General features: G+C 37.2%; 1 pseudogene; it reads left to right on the top strand.

Annotated features, from left to right (window-relative positions):
* The first annotated feature begins 8,738 nt into the window (after window positions 1–8,738).
* Window positions 8,739–9,315, top strand: LOC102967885 (annotated as a pseudogene).
* Window positions 9,316–11,268: the final 1,953 nt, after the last annotated feature.

The raw sequence follows: 11,268 nt of genomic DNA, 5'->3' as shown, positions 1-11,268 counted from the left end.
TCTTTGTCTCTCTCAAAATTAAAAAAAAAATTGAAAAAAATAAAAAGATCTTGTTTCTTGATTAGAGATTTGGAGATCTAGATTTCTTTCTAAGAAACTGAACTGTGCCCTGAATTTAGGCTAATGGTGTGGAGCCTCTTAATTCTCCCAGCCACATAAACCTATACCAGGCAGGAAGCCCCTCTGAGGCACACAGACCCTGTGAGCTTTTTGATAATTCACTTGTTACATATTAGTCATCAGCTAAGCCACACCAGATATTTGTGGAATACCTTTCTTGTTAAAGACAGATATCACATCACAAATATTAAAAAGGGTAACTGGAGGAGAGAAAAGCAATTCAAGGATCAGAAAAAGATAACTTTAAAATATTGCGGTCTTCAGAGAGACAAGATTTAGCTTACTAATTTTTGGAGATAAGAAGAGAATGAGGTAGAAAAGGAAGACTCAAAAGAACAAAAACTCTTACAAATTAAAAATATAATAGCAGATATAAAACATTCAACTTGGAGCTACAGACTAAATCAAAAGAAATATTCCAGAAAAGGGAAAAAGTAAAATAAGATGAAGCTAGGAAAATAGGAGAAATGAGAAGACAGTTTAAGTCTCCAATATCTACTAAGAGAAGTAGCAGAGAGAAAAGAGAAAACAGAAGAAACTTGCAAAATAAATAAGAAAAAACATAAAGGAAAATACCCATAACTAAAGAACATAACTTTCTCTATTAATGAGCTCAATACGCACCAGGATAATGGCTGAAAAAATAATATGCCAAACCATATTATCACCAAGTTCCAAAAGGAATCCTATTTGTCAACATCAATGCTGGAAGACAGAAGAGAATGTAGTGAGGCTCTGGGAGTTCTGGGGGGATGTAATTTCCAACCGAGATTTCTGTGAAGATAAACTATGAGATAAGTATGAGGTCAAACTAAAGACAAGCTCAGATGTGTAACCGCTCACACATTTACTTTCCAAGTATTCTTTCTAAGAAGCATTTCTAAGAAGTATTCTTTCTATTAAAGGAGTGCCCCTCCAAAATGAGGAAGAAAATCAAGAACAAGCAAGATATGATATCCAAGAAATAAAAAATTCATTACAGGAGAGAGGCAGAGGTAAGCACCCAGTGATGGCCAAGGCAATATGAGGACAACAGGTGGAGACGAAGAAATGGAGACTGAGGAAGGGCACCTGGAGGGATGTCTTCAAGAGTTAAAAATGGACAGAGTTTAGTAGCTGAATATTTTTTTCCCTATTTATTTATTTATTTACATCCAAGTTAGCACATAGTACAACAATGATTTCAGGAGTAGATTCCTTAATGCCCCTTACCCATTTAGCCCATCCCACCTCCCACAACCCCTGCAACAACCCTCTGTTTGTTCTCCATATTTAAGAGTCTCTTCTGTTTTGTCCCCCTCCTGTTTTTATATTATTTTTGCTTCCCTTCCCTTATGTTTGTCTGTTTTGTCTCTTAAAGTCCTCATATGAGTGAAGTCATATGATATTTGTCTTTCTCTGACTGACTCATTTTGCTTAGCATAATACCCTCCAGTTCCATCCACGTAGTTGTAAATGGCAAGTAGCTGAAATTTTGACAGGATACTTTGGGAGGATATTTGAAAGAATGCTTGCAGATAAATGGATATTAGGTCCCTGGAAAATGGAAAGTGTGGGGAGGTGAGGGGAAGGAAGAGAGGGTGAGAGAGGGAGAAGGAAAAGAAGGAAGGGGACAGGAAAGAGAGAAGGAGGGGAGGGATCGGGTATCGATTCAAATTGTCAACCCCAAAAGAAAGAAAATGGTTGTGCGGGAAATAACCTGCAAACCTAAATTTACAAAAGGAAGGTTAAATTAAAAATTGCTTGGCTCAGCAATAAATATTTAAAAAAAACTATTTTAAGTAAAACTTATGGCATAACTCTATCGGGAGGAGGCAAGAACAGTGTGCTATGGGTGATGAGTGAGTGAGTCTCTATGTGAAAACGTGCGTGTCTAGACAGTTTTAAGAAAGCAAAATCCCCCTTTTACTAAGGAGAGCCACCAGAACCGATCGGAAACTGAAATAGAAGTTAGGAGTATTTAAATGTTGTTTTGAAATATTTCAGCTAATATTAGCAACAGAAATCTGTAAGAGTTGAACACGATTCACATCGGAGATTGGTACTGAGGAGGGGAGGGGCAGGGAACTGCTTTTTAAATTATAAAGCTTTGAAAGCTATTTGATTTTTAAATGATGCACTTACAAATCTACAAAATAATATGTGCACACATATTTGATAAAGTGATATATATTATACATATTCTCTCCTCTCTGACTCCTCCCCTTGGCAAGGATTTTGAGTATACCAGTGAGGTACATCGTTTCTTCTTCATGCTAATTTTTTTATTCCAATTTGCACAGCACAGGTAGCCAGAACTGTCTTGTTTTGCAGTTTTCATACGTCTTTGTGCAGTTCACCTTTAGACTTTTGGTCCACAAAAATATAAATCAGACCTGACATTTCTTTTGTGTCTCTTACAAAGAGACAGAACGATGCTAATTCTTAAAATGCCTGTTATCGAGTCTGTGGTTGTTCTACTCTTTGGAACAACGGTCTATCCAAAACCTAGTCAAGGCTACAATAAAAAGGTACACACATAAAAGAGAGGTTCTAGGAAATCTCCCTTCAGTTGGAGAAAGAGGAGCCATTGGATCTGATAGTACAATTATACCACTCTGTGGGTCCCTGTTAGGGATTATTTCTGTGCAGTCATCTGCTGACTGTAGCATCCAGACCCTCAGAAACCCATTTTAAGAGCTAGAGGTATTGGAGACCATCAATGAGAAGGTCACAGAATAGGCTCTGTCCTGGAATGACCTTCCACCTCATGAAGCTAGGGCTAGGTTCCAGATTTCTGAATTCAAATGGAATTTCAAAACAATACAAACAAAATTATTGAGTCTAGAATAATAATGGGCATGAAAGTCTATGATTGGCACCTATACAAATTTCAAGGGTGTGAATTACATCAAAACAAATTTATATACAAACACTGGGTTTTTAGAGCTGTAAGGAATCCATTGATGCTTGGGAGAGCTAAGTTAAAACAATTTAAACAAAATGCCATGTTTCACAGCAGGAAACAAAGTTTATGGAACTCATTACTCTAAAAAGTGAAACAGGAATTATAGTTCTTAAAGAGGTTTAAATAAATCCATACATGATTGATCTGCAATGGGTTCTTTGTGAAAATTAGATTATATTTTCAAGGTAAACATTGGAGGTTAATGCTACAGAAAAACAGTAACAAGAAAAGTAACAACAATAATTTTTAATAAAATAACCCTACTACTGAGTGCAGTGAAGTCCTCTATGCATTTTATAATAAATTATCTTAGTTAATTCTATAGCAACCAGCAAGCTATTATTCCTCATATGTTACAAATGAGAAAAATGAGTCTCTGATCAGTTAGTGATGGACATTAGATTTTAACCAGTCCAAAGACATATGTTCCAGGATGAGGTAAGCCTCCTATGATTGCTGGTCCTGAACAGAAAGACCCATTTTCTGGGGTGTAGGAATGAACCATTCAGGCTTGCATATCCCTACTCTCAAAGTACTCGCAAAGTGAAATCTGGTAAAGGGGAAAAACGATCAAAAGTCTGTGAGGAGTATGTGGAGTATGTGTAGGATGAACACATATCCCAGTTGGCCTGGTACAGATCCAGAATAACCATTACAACAACTCCGTCACTCTGAGGAATAAGGAAGAATTGAATAACGGGGGACCAAGTAAACAAATACACTTAAAGTTTATCGCTTCAGTATCTTAAGTTAATTTTAAAATATTAAAAACATTGTATGTTTATACTAAATCATATCCTCAAAAGGCCAAATGTCTTAAAAGACTAGGCTCAGTCATTACTACATCACAACTTCCAATGCTAATTTAACCCCACATTGCACAATTTTATCTTCCTTCCACAATGAAAACTCTGGATTCCAACAATATTAACACAGTGATTCATTTGTTCAACACATCAAATAATTTTCAGAACTGCTACACCCATACTACCAAGAAAAAAACCTAATCTATTAAAAAGAATCCAAGATCTGTTTACATTCCTTTTCCCCCTACACTAAGCATATACAAAGTTCCATGTTAAGAAATTATTTGGTTTAGCTCTTTCTTTCCCCCCAGCTTTCAGTGTGGTTATGTTATTTATTTGAAACTTACTAAGTTTGATTTGTATATTGGCATTTAGATTTGGATTTTTCTATTTTTAAACTCTCATCTTGGTTTAATTTGTTTGAATATGCAGATAACATTAGTGTGCTTCCAAAAGTAAAACCTGTACCAAAAAATTTATATTCAGAAGAATGACATGTTCTCTTTTTTCTTTCACTATATGGCTCCCTCCCACTACCCACCCCCCATCCCCCACCACGTTTTCCTGCCCTGCTTGTGGATTACCAATTTTACTCTTTTCTGTGTTTGCTATGTTTCTCTTTGCAAACATAAGTACTCTTTTCTTTTTTTTTTTACTTAAGGTATATCCTAAATACAACTTTCCATCATTTCATTGAGATCTTTCTCATTCTTTTTTAAAGCTGCATAATATGCCACTGCGTGTATAAGCTGAAGTTTATTCAATCGATTACCTATGTTTGGGCACATACATAGTTTCCAATTAGTTTGCAGTGAAAAATAACATGGCAATGGGTAGTATCAGTATGTATATTTTTGTATTGTTAAATGTGTGCTTTGTGGTAAGTTCCTAGAAGTGAAATTTTTAGTTTAAAAGTTAAATGCATCTGTGGGTTGGTTAGATATGGACAGATCTCCACATAACAAATTTACATTCTCAACAGCATTGTAGGAGGGTGCTATGTCTCCACACGCCTGCCATCAAATTAAATTGCCAAGTTTTTTAGCTTTTGTTGAGAAATGCTATCTCTAGGTAATTTTAATGTATAAAGTTTAAAAAATCATTTTTCTTATATTTAAAAATATTTTATTACAAATTTTTAAAAATCATTTACTTATTATTTTAATTCACAATTTTAAATGATGAGTGAAGGTGAACATTTTTCATATGGCTAAACATATATGTAGATATAGGTACATATATATACACACACACTGTAAGTTTTCTGTTCATATATTTTGCCCAATACTTCTACAATTTATTTAAACTTTATTATTTATTTATTTATTTTTATATTTATTTTTCTTTTTTTTTTTTTTTTTTGAGAGAGAGAGTGAGGGAAAGGGACAAACCCAGAAGGGGACAGAGGATCTGAAGTAGGCTCTGTCAGCAGAGAGCCTGATGCAGGGCTCGAACTCACAAACCGAATGACCTGAGGTGAAGTCAGATGCTTAACTGACTGAGCCACCCAGGTACCCCAATCATTTTCTTTAAATTTGAAAAGGTCTGTACATATTAGAGATATTAGCCCAATATCTATAATGTATGTTACAAATATATTCTCACTTCTCATTTGCCTTTGATTACTTGATTTTTTTATCAAGCATGATACATTATTTTTGCTTTTTTGTCAAATTACGAATCTACTGCATTTATATTTTGAAACATTTCTATAAAGCTTTTCCCTATAACTATGTTATGAATTACAGATTATTCACTCATGCTATCTTCTAATACTGTATTATTTCTTTGCTTTACATTGAGAGATGTAACTCATTTAAAAGTTTTTCTTGTGAATGGTGTGAGAACTGGCTCTATTTTTTCATTTGATATGGCTCTCCAGCTCTCTCAAAGTCCATTTATATCCATTTAGTGATTCGAGATATATCTTTATAATACATTACAGTTTTACATGTAATTGTGTCCATTTCTGGATGTTCTATTTCATTTGAGTCTTATGCCTATCTATCCATGTGCCAGTAACACATGTTTTAATTATAGAGACTTTATAATATATTCTGTTCATGTCTTAGGGCTAGTTCCCCTCCAAAGCTCTTCTTTTCCTGTCTTTTCTAAGGTTTTTTTTTTTTTCATGTATTTTTTTTTCATAGACTTTAGTATTGATCGGACTAGCTCCACAAAACCTCTTCTTAAAATTAAGATCACTGTCTCCTTCAAAAATAAATAAACATTAAAAAATTTTTTTTCAAGGGAGGAAGCCCGGGTGGCTCAGTGGGTTAAGCGTCTGACTTTGGCTCAAGTCATGATCTCACAGTCTGAATTCAAGCACTGCATTGGGCTCTGTGCTGACAGCTCAGAACCTGAAGCCTGCTTCCGATTCTGTGTGTCCCTTTCTCTCTCTGCACCCTCTGCCCCTGCTCACACTCTGTCTCTCTCTCCCTCAAAAAATAACATCAAAAATTTTTTTTTTGAATTAATATCATATTGTTTATACATTTACCTAGGAAGAAATTACATTAATTTTTTTTAAATGTTTGTTTATTTTTGAGAGAAAGAGAGAGAGAGAGAGAGAGAGAGAGAGAGAGAATGAGCAGGGGAGAGGCAGAGAGAAAGGGAGACACAGAATCTGAAGCAGGCTCCAGGCTTTGAGCTATCAGCACAAAGCCCGATGCGGGGCTCAAACTCATGAACTGTGAGATGACCTGAGCCAAAATCAGATGCTTAACTGACTGAGACACCCAGGCACCCCTAAAGAAATTACATCTTGATGATGCAGTCATACTAACCAAGAAGAAGAGATTTGCCTGTTTGTCTATTTGCCAAAGTCTACTTTTATGTTGTTCGGCAACATGGAACAGTCTTCTGCATACAAGGTTTAATGAGTTTTGTCTTACTGATTGATTATTGCTAAGCATGTTATCTTTATATTTTCCTTATTGTAAATGGGGATTTCTCCTTCATTATGTTTTCCAACTACTTATTTATTTATGTATGTGAAACCTATTAATTTTTGAATGTTAATTTTATACCTTGCTGCAACGTTAATGGGAACATGAAAAAAAACATGCACACAAATGCACTGTGTTCATAAAGGTCTATTTCCTTAGTGATGGGTAGAGCATGTAACAATTAAATACATTTAAATAACATATAGGTGACTGCACGCCTACAGCACTGGTAACTAGATAGATAACCAATTCAACTAGAAACCAGCTAACAAGTAACTGTCCAAATACTGAAAATGTAGCTTTTGTTTAGACCAGACTGTGTTTTGATCACTCTCTTGGGGGGAAAAAGTCTGCTGGTCACACCAGAAATATATGAAGGTGAAATCTTCCGACATCCATTCCCAGAGGTTTCTTTCAGCTGAATTAAGCCTCCAACTCCAGGGCAAACCCAGAGTTGAGGCTTCCAGCATGAATGCTTTTCCCGTCTACCAGAGCAGATAATGTAAGCTTGACCCCAGGCCTCAGAGTCTGAGTGTAGCCCACTCTAATTAAACTAGAGTCGTTGACTTTTGCAGAAATGGAAACAGTGGGACCCAACCGATATTTGGCCCCAATGACAAAGCGAGTGCATTTGGTAGCTGATGTCCAAGCAAGATTTACTGAAGTGTCAAGATCATCACATACTTTCTGATAAACTGATCCTCCAAATTCTGTCCCATCATTCTGTGTAGCTAGAAGTCCATGGTCCTGTGGCCCACTAAAGTTATTTCCTGTCAACTTTTGTTAAATGCTTATTTATTTTGAGAGAGAGAGAGAGAGAGAGAGAGAGAGAACGTGGGGTGGGGGAGTGGGAGAAGAAAAGAGAGAATCACAAGCAGGCTCCACACTGTCAGCACAGAGCCCAACTTGAAGCTAGAGCTTGCGATCTGTGAGATCATGACCTGAGCCCCTCAAATTTTAATATAATTTCTGTGTAAAGAAAACTTCGTAAGCGAGGTGCCCGGGGGGCTCAGTCGGTTAAGCCTCCAACTTCATCTCAGGTCATGATCTCATGGTTGGTGAGTTCAAGCCCCGTGTCGGGCTCTATGCTGACAGCTCAGAGCCTAGAGCCTGCTTCAGATTCTGTGTCTCCCTCACTCTCTGCCCCTCCCCCCTCGTTCCCTATCTTTCTCTCTCAAAAGTAAACATCAAACAAGAAAGAAAGAAAGAAAGAAAGAAAGAAAGAAAGAAGAAAGAAAATTTTGTAAGTAAAGTTATGGAATAGAATAAGTTTAAAGGGATATCTCAGAAATAATGTGTGGGCAACCTGGGTTGATCCATTGCTTAAGCGACTGACTCTTGATTTCGGTTTGGGTCATGATCTCACAGTTATAGGGTCTGCACTGATAGCACAGGGCCTGCTTGGGATTCGGTCTCTCCCTCTGCCCCTTTCCCACTTGCTCTCTCTCTCTCTTTCTCTCTCTCTCAAAGTAAATAAACATTTTGGAAAAAAGAAGAGGAGTGCCTGGAAGGCTCAGTCAGTTAAATATAAGACTCTTGATTTTGGCTTAGGTCATCATCTCATGGTTCATGAGATCAAGCCCCATGTCAGGCTCTGCACTCACAGCACAGTATTGTGGTGAACAGAGTGGGATTTATTTATCTTTTATGCAGAGAAGGATCTAAATGGAGGTGGGAAACAAGTTGCTTATTGGTTTTTGGTTTTGTTTTTTTGTTTTTTGTTTTTTTTTTCCATATACAGTTTGTTTCCACGGGGAAATTACAATAGACAACCTGCTGTACATCAGGTACAATTCACTACGTTATGTCATTTGACTATTACAAAAACTCTTGAGGTAAATAATTGGAATTATTATAAAGGTAAATAAAGGCCCCCACCCTGGCCCCCAGCACCCACCCAGTCGGCCCGGCTCAGCCATGTTCAGGGCAACCCTCATCTTCAACAACCACAGGAAGCCGCAAGTCTCCAAGTTCTACCAGCCGCTACAGTGAAGATACACAACAACAAATCATCAGGGAGAGATTCCATTTGGTATCTAAGAGAGATGAAAATGTTTGTAATTTCCTAGAAGGAGGATTGTTAATTGGAGGACCTGACAACAAACTGATTTATATGCAACATTATATTTTGCCTTCTGTGTGGATTCTTCAGAAAAGTGAACTTGGCATTTTAGATCTAATTCAAGTATTTGTGGAAACGTTAAACAAGTGTTTTGAAAATGTCTGTGAACTGGATTTAATTTTCCATGTCGACAAGGTTCACAATATTCTTGCAGAAACGGTGATGGGGGGAATGGTGCTGGAGACCAACATGAATGAGATTGTTACACAAATTGACGCATCAAATAAACTGGAAAAGTCAGAGGCTTGCTTAGCAGGAGCTCCAGCCCATGCTGTATCAGCTGTAAAGAATATGAATCTTCCTGAGATACCAAGAAATATTAACATGGGTGACATCAGTATAAAAGCACCAAACCTGCTCTCTTTTAAATAATAAAAAAACAAAATTTAAAAGGCCACTCCTGGGTAAAATCCAGGGGGAGAACTCATCTAAGTTCACCATGCAGTCGTTTACCAAAAATAGAGGAGGAGACTCTTAACTTTTGTTCTTGGATTGAAGTCAAGGTACTATAGAGAAGTTGTGTAAAACCCGTATGGAAGTTCAATGTGGCTTTTCCTGCTCAGTGATTTTGAAGAAATGGGATCGTTCTAGTGTGATAGTTCCCTTTCTTTTCTAAACTGCATTTCCGTGCCCACCTAAGGCATGCCTCTATGTATGGACTACTACAGTATTTCAAAAAGTGTCTGAGGCATTTCTTTCAACTATGTACAACCCAAACTGTTGCTGTTTTGTATGGATCACCCGTGCAGCATTCCATAGTTCTTTCTGTTATTTGTCACACTTGTTATTTAAAGAACCGAGTATGTATTGCATGAAAACATTATGACCTTTTTCTCTTAGTTTAAATAAACTCCAAGGTAACTGGACTTCTAAAGCACCTTTCTGTTTGCCTGACAGCTACTTTAGCAACAACTGACTCAACAAAGTAAATAAAATTATATTTTATCACTGTTAAATAAAAAAAAAGAAAGGTAAATAAATGGACATAGGTAAACATATCAGATTTATAGCCTCAGTCTAGGTTTTCATGATTCACAGACCCGTATGCTTTCCACCAACACCACGTTGCCTTCCTAGTCCCATAGGGATAAGGGATGAGCCAGAATGGAGGGAGACCAGAGCAAAAGACTGACCGGGAAGTTGGTTAGCAAGGCAGTCACAAAATCAGTGTATGTGGGAATGCCAACCTATGGAAAGCAATGGGATACGTTTTAGCACAAGGATCACTAAGAATTGGTAATGGCGTGTTGTAGCACCCAGAGGAGGAAGCACTCCTGACACTGGCTGTTTGGGTACAAATCCTGCCCCCTTCTTCATGACACGTGTGACCTTGGGAGGGTTATTTATTATTCCATTGCTTCAGGTTTTGTTTTGTTTTGTTTTGTTTTTTAATTTTAAACATGGGACTATCCAGTCAGAAAGACAAATGCAGTATGACTTCACCCATACGTGGAATTTAGGAACCAAAACAAAGGAGCAAAGAGGAAAAAAGGAAAGAGAGAGACAAACCAAGAGACAAACCCTTAACTATAAAGAACAAAGTGATGGTGACCAGAGGGGAGGTGGGTGGATGACAGGAGTGAAATAGGTGATGGGGATTGAGGAGGGCACTTGTTGTGATGAGCACAGAGTGATATATGAAGTGTTGAATCACTATAGCACACCTGAAACTAAGATAACACTGTACGTTAACTAAACTGGAATTTAAATAAAGACTTTAAAACTAAATAAATCCGTAGAAATTGGATGATCACTCTCAAATGGGTTCTTGTATGTTAACTACACTGGAATTTACATAAAGACTTTAAAACTAAATAAATCTGTAGAAATAGGATGATCACTCTCAAATGGGTTCTTGTAGATCTCAAGTAAGTGGAAACTTAAATGGTGCCTTGGACATAGCAGCAATAAATACTACTTACCACGACCACTATTGTTATTACCATTATTATTTTCATTACCATTAATGATTAGAAATAAAAGAGTACAAGACACTGCATACCCTCCAACTTTTATATTTTTAGGTGACTGGAAGGATAGAGGTATGCTGAAGGACTTCGTAAAAATCTAAAAAAGGAACTCATTTTGGGGGAAAATAAATGAATCTATTTGGGGAGGGAAAAAAGGCCTTAAATATCTTGGACGGTTCTGAAGGTTGCTGCGGTTTGCTAAGTTTCTCTCTCTGTGGAGATTTTCTACAGGGGCCTTTTCTCAATGGTGTGTTCCCTCTATTATTCACTAGCATGCTGATACTGACATGGAACTGTTTCCTTGGACTTGGATATCAGCCCCCACCCATCAGCTCGCTGGCTGAAACCTTCTGAG

This window comes from Panthera tigris, chromosome D1, assembly GCF_018350195.1.
Source record: "Panthera tigris isolate Pti1 chromosome D1, P.tigris_Pti1_mat1.1, whole genome shotgun sequence".
In the NCBI taxonomy this organism is placed as follows: domain Eukaryota; kingdom Metazoa; phylum Chordata; class Mammalia; order Carnivora; family Felidae; genus Panthera; species Panthera tigris.
This window is presented reverse-complemented; position numbering and strand designations above follow the sequence as displayed.